At 34.8% G+C, this 22855-nt stretch overlaps 1 protein-coding gene across 1 annotated transcript in view; it reads right to left on the bottom strand.

Moving 5' to 3' along the window:
- Window positions 1-22855, bottom strand: part of LOC128677898 (uncharacterized) — a 111318-nt gene that overhangs the window by 70090 nt on the left and 18373 nt on the right. The gene's annotated exons all lie outside the window — the stretch shown is intronic.

The raw sequence follows: 22855 nt of genomic DNA, 5'->3' as shown, positions 1-22855 counted from the left end.
GTAGGCCGGAGGTCTTGTGGATTGGTCTTGTTGGTACGTCTGCGTCCAGCGACCGTAGACACGGTGACACGGTGTTAAGGGTCGTAAGAGAGAGGTCTAGATCACTGGTTTTGCTCGGAATGGCTCATAGAAACGTGCGCATGCGGTGGCTGCGAGAACCGTACTTCTACTAGTACTACTAGTTAAAATGTAGCTATATTTATTTTCGAAACGTACTATCGTATGGCGTCAAGTGCAGCACCAATTGTACATACATTTTGTGATTTTGTTCAATAAAGTTTTTGAATAAACAAATAGTACCAAAGCTAAACTAAAATCCCTTCCCTTCCGTTCAAATTACAAGATCGAGTTCGCAACCTGGAGATACGTCGTCGAACGAAAGTTCAAGACGTGATCTCCAGAGTCGCGACATTAAAATGGAATTGGGCTGGGCACCTGGCTAGAAGGAATGATGGAAGGTGGAGTAAACTTGTAACTGAGTGGTACCCCAGAACTGGAAAACGGAGCGTAGGACATCCGGCAGCTAGATGGGTCGACGACGTCAAGGAAATTGCTGGCAACAACTGGATAGGGATGGCCCAGGACAGAGATGGTTGGCGGAGACGGAAGGAGGCCTAACCCAGCAGTGGGTCACGGAGGGCTGCAGATGATGATGATGATACACTAAAATGTACTACCGAAGTTGCGAGATTTAATACTTACTTCATTTATATAATGAAAACTAAATAAAAAATTTAGGAAATCCTCGACTCCGAAGTTTTTGAATCTTCCGCTAGAAAAGAGCTGACAGTTTTCAAACGGCTGAACGCACATTTTCCAAACGTAGCTAAGAAAACTCTCGGTCAAATTCTCTTTCAAATAATACAAACTAGATCAAAATCGGTTCAGCCGTTTGGCTGCTACGATGCCACGAATATATATAAAGACATTAAACTTCCTGTCCTTCAGTCGTCGGGGATTAAAAAAAGAAACAAAATTATTTTCGAAATTTAAAAATTAAAATTGTGTAATATCCAGCCAGCAACATCCAAGATTAATGACAGTCTGTGCCAAAAAAGACAAAACAAGTCGCTACAAGGGCCAATTTTAATTTCATTGTCTCAATCTAAGGCACGATCTGACCTACATTCCTAAAGCCGTAATTCACTTAAACTCAAATCTTACACGGTATATAGGTCGCGTTAACATTAAGGAAAATTAGATTGTATTGTAGAATCACGATTAAAAAAAAAAACATTTTAGTGTGAGTCGGACTCGCGCACGCAGGATTCCGTTGTCCAAAAAACATGCTAAAATATCACGTTTGTTGTATAATTCCCTCTTTATTTGACCGTTTTTTTATATATCTTCTATGAATATTTCAACTGTCTGTTACAGATCATTAAATACAGCCTGGAAGACAGACGTGTGGACAACAGAGTATTAGTATTAAGGTACCAATTTAACCTTCGGTTACGGGACCCTAAACTTGTCAAGTGTTAATTTGATTCGCATACTCTCAGTAAGTTAATTTTATGGAACTCACGAGTTCCGTAAAATGAGCTTTCTTTTGTTCTTTTGTTATGTACGTACATTTTTTGCTAAACAACGCTAGTCGTGGATCGGGTCGGGAGGTTCCCTCTCGCGATGGCTGACTCACGCGTCAACTCGTGAACGGGTGCTGCCGGGGGGAACTAGTCAGCTCGATCTTTTTATTATTTGTTTGGTTAATTATTCATATATCATTCATCTTTCATCAGCACAATCATAATATGTTTCAGTATACCTTTTGACCATGTACTTTATTGTGTACTTACATTGTTATATTACTGATAAAAAATTATACATAAATTTAATTTAGAACACGACGTGAAAAAGTGCCTGTGAAGGCCCAATTTCTGAATAAATGATTTGATTTTGATTTTGTCTGTGTATCTTCTGATGTCATTGAAGGAGAAGTAACCAGCTCAATAACTTTCGCTCATAAACTTGTCTCTTTCCGTAGGTTTTAAGAAAAAATCACAATCATAACAGATCGATCGATGGGCTCAATTGACCTTTTTCGATTGTGAAATATCTGTAAATTCAGCAATTACCTATCTTAAGTAAATCTCATAAAAAAGAAAACTGATGTAATGAAACTGCGATTGCGTGAAAATTGTGAAGAGTTATGGATGAAAATAAAAAGAAGCCACAGGATGAACCGAAATTTATTAAGATTTTAATAGAGCACAAAATATATAGTGTAATGGCCGAAGCTAGAAAAGAGAGTTATATCTGTGACATAGACAACTGTCAAATTATAGATGAGTTTAATTACGTCAACAAATTAACTTATCTGTACTAGCTTAGAAGCGAATCTATATATATCTTTAGGATTTAAATGATTTATGTCACAGTTAAACAGTTCAATTTTATTTCCCAAGAACTTAGGTCTAAATACTGGCGCATGATGGAAGTTTATTGTAATTATTATTGCTGGACATATCGAGCGAGCGGAATGTGGCGCAAGAAAAAAAAGTCCTCTATCATGTGCGCTGCAAACTATAAGAGAGAGCGGGAGATTATTGTGTCTAACTGGAAATTTAGAGCTGTTCCAATACTATGCTTGTTAGCTTTCCCTTATTGTTCATTGTAATTTTTTTTATATATAAGGACAAATCACACATCAACAATCAGAAAAAGATAATTTTCCATCATGGGTCATAATACTATATTTTATAACAATACATAATTTAGATAAACATCCAAGACCGGGGCCAATCAGAAAAGATCATTTTCCATCATGACCCGACCGGTGATCGAACCCGGGACCTCTCGGTTCAGTGGCAAGAACTTTACCACTGCGCCACCGAGGTCGTCAATTTTATTATACATACGATTTCCTTTCTGAACTTATCGACCAACTATTCCTTAATATTCCACTAGCTTAAAAGCCCACCGCAACTCTGTAACCCAGGTAGATTTCCGAGTTGCGGTGAGGATTTAAGTTTCTAAATTCAGTCTGCCTTGTTGCCTAGGTGTAATTTATAGACAATATGAGAAAGTTAAACCACATTAATGTCGATCTATCTCTATAGTCGATTGGACAAAAACATTGTTTCAAACCTTAATAAAAATATGTCTATATGCATACTGTTTTACCGACTGTTTAAACTAGAGGATATAATCGCACAGTTGTTTATAAAGTGTATTTATGTGTTTTCGCAATTATTTACAGTTTCATATATATTTATTACTTAAATATGACAAATTATTGAAATAAATACACAACAAAATAATTTGCTTTTGAAAAAAACAGTGATTTGGTAGGTAGCTGTATTTGTTAACATTTTTTGTGTGTAGGTTAATTTTATTATTGTTCTTTATTTATAAAGTGATAAAAGCATTTTTACTTACTAGCTAAATGTTGATATTCCATAACTTTATGTCCACCTATTATAATAATTATAACCATTCATCCAATTTTGCTCATAACAAAATGACATTATCACAAGCTTCAGTCACAAACTTGGACCACACAATAATTTCGTATTTCGGAATGTTCGTAATGTGAGCCGTTCCTTAAATTGGATTGGTGTAATTCCTCCCTTATATCCCTCTCTCCGGATGCTGTGTAGGGTCATCCGATATGATAGATGTTTTTTCTTTAGCCATAAAGTTAAGTGTTCGGGCTTTGTTGTTTGAGTGACTGTTTTTCTTTTTTTTTATTTTATTTTATTCCCGGCCAGTTTTTATTGTGAAGGGAAATCCATTTTAGGAGGTCGAGCTGATTGCCTATTGGAGTGTATATGTGAATTATTTCTTCTAGGATTTTTTTCTTATATCATTTTTACCGTTTTTATGTTTATATATTTATTTTTGACGCTTTTGGTCAGTACTAAGTTTGTTTTTCTTTATTTTTTTTTATAATGTAATAAAATATGTGTCTCTTTTTAACAGTAATAAACAAATTCTCTGTCTTTCTAAGTTGTAATTGAAAAGTCTGGTTTCGAACCAGACTTTATACATAGTTTTGCAGATAAAATTATGTGATATGTGAGTATTAGTATTGCAGTTTTAAATCACTCATTTTGTTTTTAACAAAACATGTGATGAAACTTGGGCCATATGTAAAATGAGAAATCAATGGGGCGTGTGGTTCCGCCCTAACATTGGCAGTTTTAAAAGAACTGTAACTTTTGTTGATGGTTGTGTGTATTCTCGGATGTTGTGCTATTTCTAATTTTAGAGCTAAAGGTTGGATGGAAGTGAGCGTGGACCTGAAAATCCAATGGAGATTGCTAAAATATATTGTAGTCTTGCCACTAAATCCATACTAATATTATAAACAATTTAAAAAACGTCTGTCTGTCCCGCTTTCACGGCTAAGCAGCTAGGCCGTTTTTAATGAAATTTGGAATAGATATAAAATTATAGTTAATGATCCGAGATCCAAATATAGGCTACCGCATAATGGAGATTCGGTCGATAGCTGCAAAATGTACTACAAATGGTATTTTGTTTAATCAAAAGATTAATTTAATACTTATCATTATTAAATTACAACAGAATCTCCGCGTAAAAAAAAAAACAATAAAAAAAACATGTTTGTTTACAAACTTAACATGAAATAGGCATCTCTTATTGACGTCAATAATACTTTACAAACCTAATTTTGTAAGAATTATAGATGTAAAAAAAAAATCTAGTTTCGCCGACTCAAAAGTCTGTGCTTATTGGCCAAAACCGAAACTATGACCAAAACCAAACTTTAAGCCCCAAACCAAAACCAAATACAGGACACTAAATTATCAACAAAAAGCGGATTATTTACTTATAAATGCGGTGCTTATGTATCATTATTACAGTATTTAGTTAAATATATGATAGTTAATTAGTTAAGTATTCATATATTTTATTTAACTATCATTAGTTAATTAGTTAAGTATATGATATACATCACTTATTGACGTTCAAAATATTATCAGAAGATTACCAATTAATCCACATTTTTGAAATGTTCTAAAGCTGCAATCTCCACATGTTTCTAAGCTCCTTGGCCAAGGCCTTGGATCGTGAAGCAGCGCGGAGGGAGATATCATACAGCCGGCAGACACGGGGAAGTGATAGCCTGTCTTTTCCACGTTTCCCGTTTGATATATTAAAGTTTCCATTTTAATCGATTTTTCTGGTAAACTTCTTATATATTTATACATATAATAAAACTGTAGTGTACAGTCGACAGCACATCAAGCTACCCTGCAGAGCATCTATGGGGCGCGGTAATAGCGGCGAGATTTCAATGAATTTGGGTAGGTTGATTGTGCTGTTGACTGTACATAGGTGATATTAAAGAAAAATAATTATGGTTAGCCTTTATGGGACTAATAGAAGCCAATACATTATTTACAAGATTTTTTGTCTATCTGATGTCACTATATAAGGTAAGTAATAGTAGCTTTGACAAATACTTACTACATATATACTTTAAAGAGGTAAGCGTTTGTGAGTATGTATGTTTGAAGTAATCTCCGAAACAACCGAACCGATTTCAAAAATTCGTTCACCATTTGGAAGGTACATTATCCAAGATTGCTATAGGCTATATTTTATATCAAGATTCTCACGTGAGCGAAGCCCCGGGCAACATCTAGTTATATATAAAATTAATTTGTAAATCTAATAAAGATTTAATTTCTGAATGCTTTGCGTTAAAGAGAGACAAAACTCGAAATACAAGAAAACGAACGAAAATCATTCGGACATCCAATAATCCTTAATATGGGAAAATTCTCAGTACAATAAAATATTACTAAATGAGTCGCTCATTTTTACGACAAATATTGTAATCGCCGTGAATACCAGCAAAATTCTCAGTTGATTACGGAAAGGTGATAAAGTGTCACCCTTCCGTAATCAACTGGGTGAATATATGTTTAACTCCCTACATAAAAATTAGAATATATAAGATATACTCCGTACTCCCCACACCTTGCTCCAACAAATTACCATTTTTTTCGAAATTTGGATAACTCTTGCAAGGGAAAAAATTCAACTCCGACATAGGGCAGTCCAAAGCGCCTTCAAAGATTTTATTGATTCCTGTCCGAATGGTTTTTTTAGTAAAGGGATCAATGAACTACCTATGAGATGGCAAAAACGCATAGATAATAATGGTTCTTACTTCGATTAAATAAATATATTACATTAAAAAAAATCGACTTTTTGTTCCTCCTATACCAAACGCCAATCTCATATGTAAGGACCTAATATTATAATAATCAACCAGTGTGCAGGTTTCCTCACGATGTTTTCCATCACCGGAATCAAAAACACACCAAATGTGCAAAAAGCTGTTATGCAAAAGCTTAGTAACTCTTCATATCACAGCTTTATCTCACACATACACTACCACATAACGCCATAGAACACACACTCACCCTCCAAAGAAAAGCGGGTATATTACGTCTATGTTTACCCGGTTAATTGCTTAGACGCGTTCTTTTCATCCGGAAAATGGCGGGTACCCGGGCGGAATGAGCGGCAAAGGCTACGTGCATTAGTCTAGTGGACATTGCAGAGATATGGAGCAAAAGTGTCTCCTTTTTGTGGACAACGTGGTTTGCAGTTGGTTACATTTTGAATTAATTCGATAGACGCGTGGTCGATCTGTCTCGTTTTGAAAATTCTTTATCCCTCCTTACATGTTATAAATCAAAAATCAAATCAAAATCAAATCATTTGTTCAGAAATTAGGCCTTCACAGGCACTTTTTCACGTCATATTCTAAATTAAATGATATTTACCAAAGCTACAAACTACTAGCATTTCGGAACGACCACTGCTGAGAAGAAATGCCGAAAGAAACTCATTCAAACAGTGTTGGTCCCTATTATGCCAGAAGGGCTTACCATTTTTGAAATATAAATTTATGTACATTGTTTATCAGTAATATATAAAAATGTAAGCACACAATATTTATTTATTTATTTTTTTGTTCTTTTCTTTCTTTGTGTAAAATAAACTGAAAATATTGTATATTGTATGTAATAAACAAAACAAATGAATAAAAATAAATGATGTATACAAAAGATCTTCTTCATAGTCGTATTCCTCATGGCTGAGGGTCGTGGTCATTACGTGGAATGAAACACACACAACAACTTTCTTGGCATTATTAATGGAGTGGTTTGCCATTGCCTTCTCCATTTCACACACAAGTTAATAAGAATCAACCAGTGTGCAGGTTTCCTCACGATGTTTTCCTTCACCGGAATAAAGTTGGCAATACAAAAGCTAACTGATGTAATATAGTATAGATAGTTACTTTTCCCAAGTTTGGGATTCGGTATATTTATATTAACTGTGTACTTTTTTTGTCAAATAAACGCATTTTTTTAAAATAAAGTATGTACTTTATTTTTAAAAAATGCGTTTATTTGACAACACAAGATTTTTTTACATCTATAATATTATTATAAAGAGGTAAGCGTTTGTGAGTTTGTATGTCTGCGAAACTACCGAACCGATTTCAAAAATTCAACAGACACACGCGCCAGAGTCCTTTGTTTTATACAAATATATATATTTTTTAAATATATTTGTACCAAAAATATATTTGTACAAATATATTTTAAAAAAATATATATTTGTACCTTAAATGGTATGCTGAAAAAAAATATTTGTATAAAATGTCTGGCGCGTATGTCTGTTTGCGATAAACAAGAATAAATACTGTGTGGATGTTCATGCGGTTTACAATTAGATGACGTAACGACTCCTGAGGAAGATTTCCATGTATAATTTATGTCTTAACCCGAGCGAAGCCGGGATGGGCCGCTAGTAATAATTAATTTGATCTAAGCTGATATAGATATTTTGCCCATTTGGGCTTAAATATTCCTTAGATCACATCTTTACTTTTTATAAATGCCTGAACGAGATTAAATGCATGAAAATTATTAATAAAGGAAAATATAATAGGTATATTTTAAAATATAATATTTTTTTAAAATCCTTATATATAAAACTCTTCCGTTACTAAGTGACTGACTGACAGACAACGCACAGCCGAAACTACTGGGCGTAGAAAGTTGAAATTTGGTGTTATAGGTTTCTAGGACAGTGTAGAGGAGCACTAAGAAGGGATTTCCACAGATTTTTACTCACATATAAAGTTGTGGGCAAAATCTAGTATAATAGTATATTTTAATTAAGACTTTGACAAAGCATGTGGTTTATTTATCAATTTTTTGACGAATTCTTTTTCCGAATAATGAATAATGACAAACCTAGATTAGCCTATATGTATATATATATTATTTTAAAATATAACTAAGTACCTATTATCAATATTTAGATGATTACAAACATACATTTACGAGTATTCATCGATTACGGTAAGTTAAACACGGTTTGAAATTCGCTACAGAAGTTTCTCGAGTCTCAATTACTTGCTGAAGTCGAAACTTGATACCAATTACGTGTATGGTTTGTTTGCCCATTTTCCCCTTTGATTAAAAGTGATTTGGAACACGAATATGTATTAGAAGAAAGTTGGCAATATATCTTTTAACCCCCGACGCAAAGAGAGAGGTATTAAAAGTGTTTCCGTTTTTTTTATTTTATAGCTAATTTTTATGCGGTGGTTCTTAGATGTGTTTGAACAAAATCGGTTCAGCTAAAGTTGTAGCGAAATGAATATTGAAAGTCTGGGTATTTTTATTTTGTCTAACAAATAAACTTATTCATAAATCATTCATAACTTGCGTTTAAGATACAAATGCGGACACATCTGTGTAACACGATGCGACCTAATTCAGAAATTAGACCTTCACAGGCACTTTTTAAAGTCAAATTTTAAATTATAGTGTTTATCAAAAAGGTACAAACTAATTGCATTGGAACGACTGAACACTGCTGAGAAGAAATGCCGAAAGAAACTCATTTCAACAGCGCTAATTTTCCTTTTCTTGATTCAAATCTTACATTTAAACTACGCAATGTATCTTTGTTGTTGTTCATTGTTAATTGGGTAGGTGACAAATTATTACATGACAACAAATTCAGGAGCTGGTACCAGGTCCACAGTTCACAGAATCACTCATTTCATCGAAAACACATTAATTTCGTCGAACAATTTTTTTTGGTTTCTCAAAATCTAGATAAGATTGAATTAAAATTATCGGTAAATTCAGTTCTGCTTGACATAAATTAATAGTTTATGTAAGAACACGATGTTAAAGTTTAAGTAACTTGAGATATTAAAAAAAAGTTTCGGCGAAACGTGCTTTAGATGATGATTCTGTGAACTGTGGATACTCAGCTGTAAACTCCTTTTAAGAAAAAGTATGACTGTGTCAGGAGTCTCCGCTCTTACATTACCAAAGTAATTTAGGTGTTTTGTCTGACATACCAATTAATCAGACAGAAAAACAATTACAAAAATTTTAAATAATACAAGATAATATAGTTGTGATGATAAGTATAATATGTTGATTCGCGTCCGTCTGTACATCCGCATCTGTCTGAATTCGCAAAAATGTTAATTGTCCGAGCGAGCGAGTTCTCACATTCTACTTGGGGGAAAAAATACATTTTTTGTAGAAAGCTACATTATTCGAGATTGCTATAGGCATATATTTGTTTTGAAATAAATTAGTTTTCAGCAATATCAATGAACAAGTGTTCATTGATATTGCTGTAAAGTCATCCAAACAAAAAGCGCTACCGAAAATCTTAACGTGCGTGCGCTGGCCCTACTGTTACTGCATACATGTAAAATACTACAAAAATATAGGTTTTTAGTAGATCCATAAAAAAGTCCGCGACACTATACATCTATCTTTTATAATTAAGTAACTAACTATAAGGCATTTTATATGTAAACCAGACAATGTAAATTAAAAGGTGAATTTTGACAATTATTACTACACAAGCATATTAATCCTTATGTTTAAAAGTTATTTCATCATCAAGATAATTTCATGAAGATAAATTTTGTCCTTTACAGCACATAAATTGGATGAATAGATTCTGAAATATCGTGGAATTAAAAAACACGCCAAATTATTGCATGTAGGTAGGTTCCTCACCTATATATTGTTGAACACGGCACGCGCTGCCGTGTGAAGCCAAAATATTGTAACTTTGAAAAATGTATTTTGAGATATTTGACATTATATCTCATACTAGATGTTGCTTCGTTCCCGTGGGTATTTTGAGATAAAATATGGACAATGTACCTTTCTAATGGTGAAAGAATTTTTGAAATCGGTTCGGTAAATTCGCAGATTACCCGCCTCAAACATACAAACTCACAAACGCTTACCTCTTTATAATAATATTATAGATCTAAAAAAATCTTGTAAAAATATTTTGTATTCGCGAGGTCTACTACATTCATGGCGAACAACTAGTGTCAACTTAAACAGGAATACATCACTCATTGATGTCAACAAATCTACTGCAGACTTCCAAAGCGCAGGTGTAGAAGAAGCGACGCAACAACTATCTTGCTAGGGTGTTCTTATCCCATGCCCGTCTCTTACGACATTGGAGAAGTTGTGGAGCAATCCTATTAAGCAACTATTTGCACACAAGTTTCCATGTAACCTGTTATATATAAATGTGTAATAAACAACGTATGTCATCTAGATTTCGCTAAGCTGGGTCTTAGATGGCAAGTGGTTGATGTGGATTAGGTATAAATGAAGGTATAATGTCCTCATAATGGCCTCTGTTCTAATGGTTGCCGCCATTATTGTACGTAACATTAACTACAAGCTGATGTTGAGGCGATTCTCAGACAACGGACAGACAGACATAACTTTAGAGATGTGAGAACATAAAATATTTTTAAGTTTAAGCGAATATTTTATTTATATATATTTGTATAGTAACATTTGAAATGAAACTTCTGAAGTATGTGCCTTAAATTTTATATATAAGAAACCGTGCTCGGATATAATCAAATTCCATATTTACAAAGTAGGTATGTCATTTTGTCTAAACGTCAACCGGGCGCCGGCGTAAATAAATTACGACAAATCACACAGATTGAGTTAGCTCCAAAGTAAGTTTGAGACTTGTGTTATGGGATACTAACTCAACGATGCTATTTTTTATAACAAATACATATATAGCTAAACATCCAAGACCCGGGCCAATCAGAAAAAGATCATTTTCCATCATGATCCGACCGGGGACCTCTCGGTTCAGAGGCAAGCACTTTACCACTGCGCCACCGAGGTCGTCGAAAAATTTTACGGTGCAACTCACCATATTTTTAGATTTCCTCACAATATTTTCATTCACCGGAAGAAAGATGCTCTCTTTGAAAACTACTATAAGTATATTAGTTTGAAAAATTAAAAAAAACTCATGTGGAATGAGTAGGATAGGTACCATGAAACATAAAAAAGTAGCTCGTCATTTAGGTCCACACATTTTGATGTGAAAAGCCCAAAACCGACAGCAATGACGCACCTTTAGAGAGGCTTATGTCCAGCAGTGGACTGCTGCAGGCTGATGGTGATAACGATGATGATTTTCTCATGTTTTTACACGATGCGTACACGATGAAGAGACACCACGTGGACGTTAGTAATGTGCTTCGAATTTGTTTTCTGGTAAGAGATCTGGAACCTCTCGGTTCAAAGGCTGATCAGGGTGAATTTCAAGACTGTTTGAACGCGGCGTGTAGCGTTTCATTAGTGTCGAACATTTTTTTTTTTAAATAAAGAATATATATTTTTTTAAATGAAACATTTATAAAATTAACATTGTACCAGTACTTTAGTTATTTGTAAAATAGGATAATTGAATTGATCATTGTGTATGGTACAATTTGATAAACACTAATGACAGCCCACGGAGGCGTTCAAAACCCACGTGAAATTCACACTGATGGATCTATGTCACACGAAAGAAACAATAGTTTGCAGTCAGAAACACAGGCAATAGCTAGTCGAGACAGGATTCTAGAAACGACTGGTTCCCGGGTACTGGATAGACCCCCATCTTATTTTGTTTTATCCTTGTTTATCCGATCGAGATAACCGGATTCCGCCTGACGATATACCGGATAAATAATGTTATCTGGGACAGGATACGCGCTCTTTTATATATCATTTGTACATTTATATTTAGCAAAAAAGAAATGTCATAACTGTTTATATTTTCATGACGACTGGCGAGTTTTCTGTTTCCTTGTAGATAATGTTAGCTCCATTTCTAAAAAAATATAAAAATAATCATGAAACGCACCACAGTCACACAGATCGGACAGACAGTAGGTGCCAACTGGAACCGATGGTTGGTTCTCTGAGCATTTCGACAATTACATACCTCGTTGTCACGTTGCAATTTTTCAAATTTCAACAAAAACAATATTTAATCTGTATTGTGGTAATGACAATATTATTAATCATTCATTTTGGAAATGATTCCCATGGAATTAGTAGGTACCTACTCCGTAAGTACTTATTAAATCCATGATGACAGCGCGGCCGCAGCGGTCGAAACGCTCCGAGAACCACCAGATAGACATGCTATGTGAAATACATAACAAAATATATTTAAACTGGATAAAATCCGATAGAAAATGAAATCCCATTTTCTGTCCGATGCCTAAATAAACGGATGTTGAAAGGAAAGTAAGCATAGATATAACGTATATATCCTTATTTATCGTACGAAGCAAAAACGTACCGGAATATAGTAGGCGGATCTCTTTTTCGTCGGCCGTTGTACCTAAAGTGTTTGTTTTCATCGGAATGGTACAAGTCACGAGCAACATCATAGCTACATAATATTTCCTCATGGCTGAGGATCGTGGTCATTACGTAGAAATGATGAAACGATGAAACACACGCAGCAACTTTCTTGGACACTATTCATGGAGTGGTTTGCCATTGCCTTCTCCATTTCGCACACAAGTTAATTAACCAGTGAGCAGGTTTCCTCACGATGTTTTCCTTCACTGGAAGTAAGTGATGGTCGATGAAAATTACTATACATGAATCAGATTAGTATACATACTCATAGCGCTAGTAGGATTCGAACCTGGGACCTTACGATCCACAGGCGGGCGTCATAACAATTACACCACCACCGCTTTAGTCACGAGCTAAAGCTGTTTTAATTTCTTTCAGGTTTATTCCTAGCTTATAAAACAGAATCATTAACACAAAGATTGATTTTTTTTTGATTTGACTTCTATTTGTGATATTTGTAAGAACGTATTTGAGTTGATTAAATTTATTCTTATTCTTTTGTTTCATATTTATATATACAATGCATTTGCATTATATCAAACATAATAGAGTAAATTATATAAATGATACAAAATATAAGCAGCATTACATTATGACGGTATTCAATTAGGATTTTCCGAAAACGCACTGTCTTTTGAAACATCAAGTGTGAGCCATAGGTTAGAGAAACCAAAGCAGAAAATATATCCCGTAATAATAAAATGCTAATCTAATTATATTAAACATAAAATAAATAAGACTAAATAAAAAAAAATCCTGTTTTATTTTTCTTTTATCGTCGCAATTCACCGTAATTAAAGTGATTATAGTAGCACATTTTTTATGAAGAATTAAACAAAGAATACAATCATCTAACACGTATATAATGCGTAATAAATTTTGTTAAATAAATACAGAACGTGTAGCTTCAATTTATATTTTCCATAGTTCCACAAGGGACTGCGAAAACAAACGCTACCGCTTGTGCCATAGACGTCGGTTTAATTGCGCGTCGCGTCTGGGCGTTATGTTTGCCGCAAACGTCTAATGAGCAAATCCGTCAAGTAAATAAAGAGTTGACAGGGAAAAATTAGGAGATTCACAGTTTACGCCTTAGCGGTCGACCTTTTTATCCCAAGGCTTTTTTTGTATGTTGAATCTTTTTCAATGATTTCGTTTGTTTGTAATAACTTTATTTCACGAAAATAAGTACATTAATCAAAATTAATACAAGATACATTGTACAACGGCGGACTTATCCCATGTAGGGATCTCTTACAGTCAACCGGCGATAGGTTGAGAGGACGTGTATACAGTAGCAGGCTGGTCAGACGTAATAGCGTACAACATGAACACAGATGACTATACATTGTAAGAAAATAAATAAATATACTTAGGAAAAGTAAAATCTAAACTTTTGTATGCTTATAGTCAGTCAACATTCGTCAACGCGAAAAGTCTTTTTGTCTGTTATGCTTTCGCGGGTAAATCGTTAGACCGAATATGATGAAATTTGCCATGCGTATAGTTAATATACCCTTCATACATAGGCTACTTTGTTCAAAACAACCTCTAAAAAACCGGGTGATGATGGATGAAAGTTTGTATGAAAATCAAGTTGAATCCATAATAATATTAAAAATGCTGAATCGATATTGATCAAACATGTCTAAGAACCACCGCATAAAAATTAGCTTTTAAATAAAAAAAACCGCATCAAAATCACCCGTTGATGCTACAGTGCCACGTACACAAACAAATAGACACACGTAGCGGTCAAACTTATAACACCCCTCTTTTTGCGTCGGAGGGTTAAAAATAAGAGAATACAACATGAAATATGACATCCGAATCGACTCAAAACCCCACGAGCTCATTTCCACACACTTCCGTGTTCCCCTAACGCTTTAAACTCTTAAACCCTCACAAAAGTTTAACAACAGCCCTTTCTTTATGATCAAAGATACTGAGAGATGAGGTAATTTTCTAATTGTAATATTCCATGTCTTACTTTTCAAGACTTTACTAATTCATAAGTGAGTGAATGAAGCCTAGGTAATCTCAAACTTATTCAAACTGAATTTTCATAAAGTTAACAAGATAGAATTCACTTTCCACGGATGAGAAACTGACACATGGACTACCATAATTTAAAAATATAGATTCTGTCTGTCTACTGACAGAATTTATTAGTTAAAAAGAACATATTATTGAAATTAAAATTTTGAGCGGTCATTCTTGGAGAATTTCGAAGCGCCACAGCCACGCTGTCATTACAATGTTCCAAAATTTAACAAAGGCAACCTTTTGAGTGGCACCGTCAAATTTGACGTTGATTTTACCCGACGCGCAGCTGACGTTTAGACAAAATGGCGTACTTTGCGTTTTTTCAAAGTCAAAGGTAATGTCAAATTTGAAGGTGCAACCCACCCTTAAATTAATATATCTGTACTGGTGTTATAAATTATTAACTTTGTAAAAGATTCCTTTCCCAAAGATAATTAACGGATGGTAAAACAGCTCGGCTACAGCATTAGAAAAGCTCTAAGTACGCTCTAACCTTTGGAGAGTTTACAAACCTTATTTCTTCAATCTGAGATCCTTAATGACCCCAGGGACTTATCATGGAGCACAATGCATCATGACACTATCGGGAGATGTCATTAAAATTGCATTAGAACATTACTTGCGGTCCGTAGATATAGGTTTCTGATGTGAGGGCAATGTTTAATAACATAATATCTATTTATTTATTTATCTGTTATTGAATTCGCTCACTCGTATTTATAAAAATTTTAATGTGTTGTGTCAATCGCACTTTAAAATATTAGACACAAGTTTTAACCCGCGGCTTCGCCCGCGTGAATTTATCTGCCAATGCGTAACAGACGATTTTCATACAAACTCTTCACCAAAAAAAAAGTAGTGGGGTCTTTAACTGAATGCATATCAAATTTCATCAAAGTTGCTCCAGCGGTTTAGCCGTGAAAGCGGAACAGATAGACAGACTTTCGCATTTAATAATAGAACGAGACAAAACATACTATATAGCGTGTTTTATAAAAAGTTTAACTTTTTTCATAAATAACAGATTAATAATAGGAATGTTCGATATTTAAAACAGTAAAACAACCCAGGTCTACAAGTTATATGAATATACTTCTATAGGTACAGTCAGCAACAGCACATGAACTTACCCTAATTCATTGCAAACTCGCCGTTATTGCCGCGCCATAGAGGTTCATGCAGGGTAGCTTGATGTGATTTTGACTGTACTAATATTATAAAGAAAATATGGGAAGTTTTTTTTTTTCATTAAATAATTCAATATTTTCAAACTACGACCGATATGGGATCGAAACCCTTGGACGCCGTTAATCCCAACTATAATATTATAAATGCGAAAGTATGTTTGTTCTTTACCTCTTCACGCTTTATCTACTAAACCAATCTTCTTGAAATTTTGATTTTTGATTGAAGCATGGAGAAAGACATATAGGGTACCTTACATCCCGGATAAAAATAACGCGGGCGAAGCCGCCGGCAAAATCTTTCCAAACCAATGTGAAATACTGAAACAATGGTCTGAATTCAGTACAGCCAACAGCAAATCGGGTTACCCAACACTGTCCTATGCGACGGTAATAGAGTCGAAATTGTCATGATTTCGGAAAGGTTATGCCTTTGTGTGTACTAAAAGCTTTTCTCTAAACGTAGCGGGATCCGTGTGATCACAGTATAAGCTAGCATTGAATAGACTCCTGACGTTCAATTTCATCTATTCTATACGGATAAAAGTGGTGGGCAAACTTTAGAGCAGCGGTTCTCAAACTTTTTTGGTGATCGTACCATTTGACGTCCCCTTAATTTAACCTGGGACCTACATTTTATTAATAGTAGTTGTTAATAGTAAACATAAGGACAGATCATACAGATTGAGTTAGACGCAAAGTAAGTTCGAGACTTGTGTTATAGGATAGTAACTCAACGATTTTATAACAATACATAATTTAGATAAACATCCAAGACCGGGACCAATCAGAAAAAGATCATTTTCCATCGTGACTCGACCGGGGATCGAACTCGGGACCTCACGGTTCAGAGGCAAGCACTTTACCACTGCGCCATCGAGGTCGTCAAATAGTAGTATTTGGAGAAAAGGTTGCGGTGAATAGATGAATGATTTGTTTATAAACTTATATGAATACAAAATATATAATTAAAATATAATTTACCAGTTGGCTCCACACTTATAGGCTGCAAGCAAAAAGTTTGTTGTCTGTTCTGTGGCAACCAAAAAGTTATTTGCGCCGTTTCTTCACCTGCACTTAAGAAGTCTCCGGTAAAATAAAATAAAAAAAATACTTAAACTAAGTCTAAGTATTTTTTTTAAATAATAAGTGATGTACTTATATCATCCTAAATTGAATAAATAATTTTGATTTCTATTTTGTGAAGTCTAAATTCCAATGAAGTTTTATTGGTGGAATTGAAATTTTGGATGGAAATTGATATTACATGGCAATATTCATTGAATCACAATCTTTTCTCCAATGCATTTTTCGTGTAAGTCCTAACTAATTAAATGTAAAAGTAAGTTTGACAAGTCACGCTTTGTCTACTCACCCAATCTTCTTGAAATTCTCATAAGTGAAATAGATAAGGTACTTTTAATCCAGGGAAAAAGTACATTTACTGTGAGAAATTCACGCCTGTGAAGCCGTTATAATCTAAGTAGTAACCAATATTTTCGTGGAGCCCCAACAGTTTGAGAACCGCTTTAGAGAATCCATTTTAAAATCGGCTTCCAGTGGACTCACTCGCGAAACTTTTCAGTTGCGGCAAATGGAAAAAGGTCTATTGGCTTTATATAATCCATTGATGGTAAAACAATTATCAAGTAAATATCTAGCTTGATCGAGTAGCGTCACGTGCGCTTTGTGGTAATGGCAGTTGAGCGATTTACAATGGTCGGTCATTGGATGGGTGGCCGAAAAACCTATTGCGCCCGCGTGGTTAGTGGTCCAAATTACCTATTCATCTAGGAAGCTTGCTTAGGAGTTTGCAACATAATATTTACGTAACTTAGGTAACATTTAAGTTACGTAATAATTAAGTATAATACATGTGTTATCTAATTTAATAAGCATTTATTTTTGATGTGTAAATGGGTAATTTTATTGTAACAATTTTGTTATCTTTAGCGATAGAAATTCCATGATTTTATTTAATACACACACGGTGGTAACATAAATAGGTACTTGATACCATAAATAAATAAATAAATAAAAAATTGGGCATCGTGTCGTATCAAGAAGTGCAGTAATTAGCTGATTATTCTGATTGGCTCGGATTTTGGATGTTTATCTATATATGTATTTGTTATGAAATATAGTGTCATTGAGTTAGTATTCCATAACACAAGTCTCGAACTTACTTTGGAGCTAGCTCAATCTGTGTGATTTGTCCTAATATATAAAAAAAAAACTCCACCGACAAGAGCGTCGCTTTTATTAGATGACAAGATGTTGCCCGGGGCTACGCTCCTTACGCTGGGAATTTTGAGATAAAATATAGCCTATATTAATCTTACATAATGTAAGTTTCTCATGGTGAAAGAATTTTTGAAATCGGGACACTAGTTTCGGAGATAACCCCCCTCAAACATACAAACTCGCAAACGCTTACCTATTTATACTATGGGTTAAAATAACATAGGTACTCGTAGAACAATTATTGCGCAATGAACAGGAATTATTAATCCTACTGATATTATAAATGCGAAAGTTTGTATGTATGTGTATATTTGTTACTCTTTCACGCAAAATCTACTGGACGGATTGTTATGAGATTTGATACACGGATAGAATATAACCTGTAATAAACACATAAGGGACTTTTTATACCAGAATTCCCGCGGGAGCGAAGCCCCGGGGCGCAGCAAGTCTTTGATGATATACATTTTTTTTCCGATACATCCTCGCAAAATCTAACGCAAACCGCACTGTGTGTAGGCGGCGATAAAGCGTGTAGCGCATTGTTCATACATCATTTTACACCTATCTGAGTTTCGGACAATGGCGCCTGTCGATACGTTAGTTAGCATAAACATGGCTAATGTAGGATATGCTGGTACTATAACGGGATGTTGTATAATTTACAAAATGCACAATATTTGCTTGTATCAAGGTAGGTAAGTGCGCTCGGCGTTTTGACGCCTTGAAGCCCAGTGAAGTGAAAACTTCGTGCATTTCTGACGTCTTACGAATTTTCGATCAAATCACGTGTCACAACGCCATTAAACAAGTTTTCACTTCTAAAACCTTAACATTTTGAGGATTCAGCAGCTGTGATTTAACAATCGGCCGCCTGACTGATGTCAACCCTTGTTGTCGTTGTTCTTACCCTAAAGGCTAGTTCCTTAATCGTCTCATACGACATCCACGAGAGGATATGGAGTGGTCCGCACGCCAGATTCTTCAAGGTTCTTTCTTTCGGATCTCATACGATAAAAAAAAATTTAAACCAGCTGCAAACCGGGGCGTTAATAATAGTTATTTAAAAATGGACGTAACGTTTTTATGCTCAGGTAGCGCCATCTGCTTTATAAAGTGCATTGACTATCAAGAGTTTTTGACCAATACCTACGTAATCGCATATAATTTCGGGACATAAAGTAACCTATAAGTGAATCCAAGGTATCAGCTACCTAAATATCAAATTTCGTAGAAAATGGCCCCGCCGTTTGAGCGTGAAGAACTAGGTAACAAACATACTCATAAACTTTTGCCTTTATAATACTTAGTTATTTGTGGGATTGTACTTACACATACATAATTTCAAATATGTTTATTCTAATCCTATCTCTAACTTCCTGTTCCGTGGTTAAAAAGATGAGATTGCGATCATAGCGAAAATCCCATTAAAAAATAGTTAATTTAAAAATTTTATGTGATGGTTCTATCTTGTTCCATAACAAAAATAAATCTAATAAAATAAATCAACCCCACTAGCTCGACAAATCTTAAAATCGGCCAGCACCGCCCCCGAAAATAAGAGAAATGAAAACTCAAGTAGGGCAACAAATCATTTTTTTTAATAAATCACATTGTTTATTCAAACAAAAGTAAGAAACTCCACGTTTTATATAAAACAATGATGGAGCAGAAATTAGTTTTATGAAAATTCAGTCATGTTGAGTGGGGTGTCGGTTTGCCTATTTTTTTAAAATTAAATAAAACTTTTTAGTTAGTAAATAGGTGCTTAAATAATAAAAGTGAAAACTTCATTACCGGCTTTGTGCACTTTTTGTGATGGGTAAAAATGTTAAACTGTCATCAGGACAATAAGTGCGGGTTTACATTTTCACTTCTAACTATCGAATCGATTCGAAGTGAGACGCAGCGAACCAATCACATCGCGCCATTGTGACGCAACGAAAACCACGCTGCATTGTGATTTGACATGCTGGTTCGCTGCGTCTCACTTCGAATCGATTCGATGGTGAGAAGTGAAAATGAAAATCTACAAAAATCTGATCTAAAATTCGTAAGACGTCAAAAATGCACAACGTAAAAACAAATAGGTAGGTATTCAAGTTTTCATTTCTGTCGGCACTCCCGGAGTGCAACCCGTTTTTTATTATTTTAATTACTCATTAGTAAAGTAGATAATACTAATTATTTCTGTCAGTGGTATAGGTATTTACCTTAACGCCCAAGGTATAGGTCATCGTAAGGCGGCAAAAAGTAATTAAAAAGTTAATGAGAAATGAGAAATGTTCTTTCTTCTCTCGATTGACAACTTTTGTGTAGGAAATAAACAGCATATTGAATTGCCATCACGTCAAAATGCAAGATTAAATTTATTCATTAAACTAAACTTTTGTCGCTTGTTCTCAGCTGATATGACGACGACCTCGGTGGCGCAGTGGTAAAGTTCTTGCCACTGAACCGAGAGGTCCCGGGTTCGATCCCCGGTCGGGTCATGATGGAAAATGATCTTTTTCTGATTGGCCCTGGTCTTGGATGTTGATCTATATATGTATTTGTTATAAAATATAGTATCGTTGAGTAGTATCCCATAACATAAGTCTCGAACTTACTTTGGGGCTAGTTCAATTTGTGTGATATATATATATATATATATATAATATGATTGTCTTGTGTTTGGTGTTTTATTTTTTGGCGATGAACGATATTCTGTTCTAAATACTAGTTATTCGAAGCTTCCATTATTAATATTTTATGAATAGACCAAAATGTCCGTTCACAAACTAACTTTAATGATCTAAAAGCGAGTGAAGGTCCGATTTCTCAATACTTTTGACTTTGTTTGACCAAGGGCTTTATTTCTGCGCCGACTATATTTCGTCATATTTACTCGTTCAGAAAATGGAAAGGCATTCCGCCACGGTGGTTTTGAACTTTGCTAATTAATAATTCGTTTCGGGAGTGGCTACGACATTACAATGGACTCCAATAACGAGCTTTTGCTTCACTGTCACACCTGTGAAATAATAAGCACAGTAATTTTAAATTAATTTCACTTGATATTCTTGTTCAAAAACTTTGTACATTAAACATGTTCGCTTCAATGTCTTTGAGACAAAATTTGGTGGTTTTTGCAAGTTTTTGTTAATGAACCCAACGGTACACCCAGGATCGGCTTCTAACGAGGGAACACCTCAACGGTTTACAGCACGGACATCGGAGACGGTTCTCAACATATTTTTGTCACGCATTGATTAGGTACTAGCAACAAAACATACAACTTATATAGCATGTGTAAAAAATGTCATTTTTGAAACATAGGTAAGTAGGTTACCTATGTTTCAAAAATTTATTATTGATTTTTAATTCTGCATCAGTCTTATGGACGAACGTGAAATAAAAAAAAATACGTGAAGTACTTACTAATTCCATGCGTGAAATACAAAATTATGTATGGATGATATTTGAAACTTCTAAATTTCGATGAGGCCTATATTCGTTATACTTTATTTTTTTGAAAATAATTCTTTTATTAATAATTCTTATACTTTTATTATAGTTTACTGGAGGCCCGGCCCGTCTTCACACGGGTATAATAAACCATACGGCACGGTATAAATAAACCATATAGCGACATGCCTAAAATTTTATCACTACATACTAATGTAGTAATTAGACTTTGTATAAGCATGTCTACTACCACACTGTTTTACAAAACTATTATCGACCTGCGTCCGACTATAAAATAGACGCCTCACGCTTTAAAATATTTAAAATAAAATATTGAAAAACGTACCTCGGTATTGAAGTTACAAATTTTTCATCCGCGTCAGAAATTCGTTTGCGCAGAAATAAAGTAATCCGTCATGCGTGTTGCTGCGAACCGGTAAAAACCGGAATCGATCAACCTGTCCGTGCCGGATACAGGATACGTTCAGGATGACGCGCGTCGCTCACTCGCGTGTGTCTGCCCTTAATCGCTACGCTGTGGTGTGGCCACGGCATCAGCGATTTTAACTTTTGCCAACGATATTTCCTAAGGGGTTTTTATTGCCCGTTTGTGGAGGACTATCTGCGCCCGTGGGAATTTCGGGATAAAAAGTACCCTGTGTGTTATTCTAGGTCATATTCTACCTGTGTACAAAATTTCATAACAATCGGTCCAGTTGATTTTGCGTGATAGAGTAACAAACATACATAGTTACATACACACATCTTAACAAACTTTTGCATTAATAATAGTAGAATTAGTAGAATGGAATCCTGTTCCGTTACACACGTTTGAAGCGATTGTGGTTAAGGCGCCCGCTTGTGATCGAAAGGTCGGTTAGATTTCTACTAGTGCCATATGAGTTTCCATACCAACGTAACTCATGTAATTTTCATAGGCTTGCAGTGAAGTAAAACATCGTGAGGAAACCTACAGAAGCATACTAATGTGACTACTTGCCACTAGATGGCGCGAGATAGACGTTTGAATAAAATAAGAGTGAATAGAATTTGTGTCTAATGACTCAACAGGAGCGCTAGTTACGTGTTACGTAAAATATACCTACTTCATCCCAATTACCTAAATCGTTACCGTTTAAATTGAATGACAACTATGCAGCAACTATGTGTTATCAAATCGTTGTGTAATATAATTAT

This window comes from Plodia interpunctella, chromosome 18 (assembly GCF_027563975.2).
Source record: "Plodia interpunctella isolate USDA-ARS_2022_Savannah chromosome 18, ilPloInte3.2, whole genome shotgun sequence".
Taxonomy (NCBI): domain Eukaryota; kingdom Metazoa; phylum Arthropoda; class Insecta; order Lepidoptera; family Pyralidae; genus Plodia; species Plodia interpunctella.
This window is presented reverse-complemented; position numbering and strand designations above follow the sequence as displayed.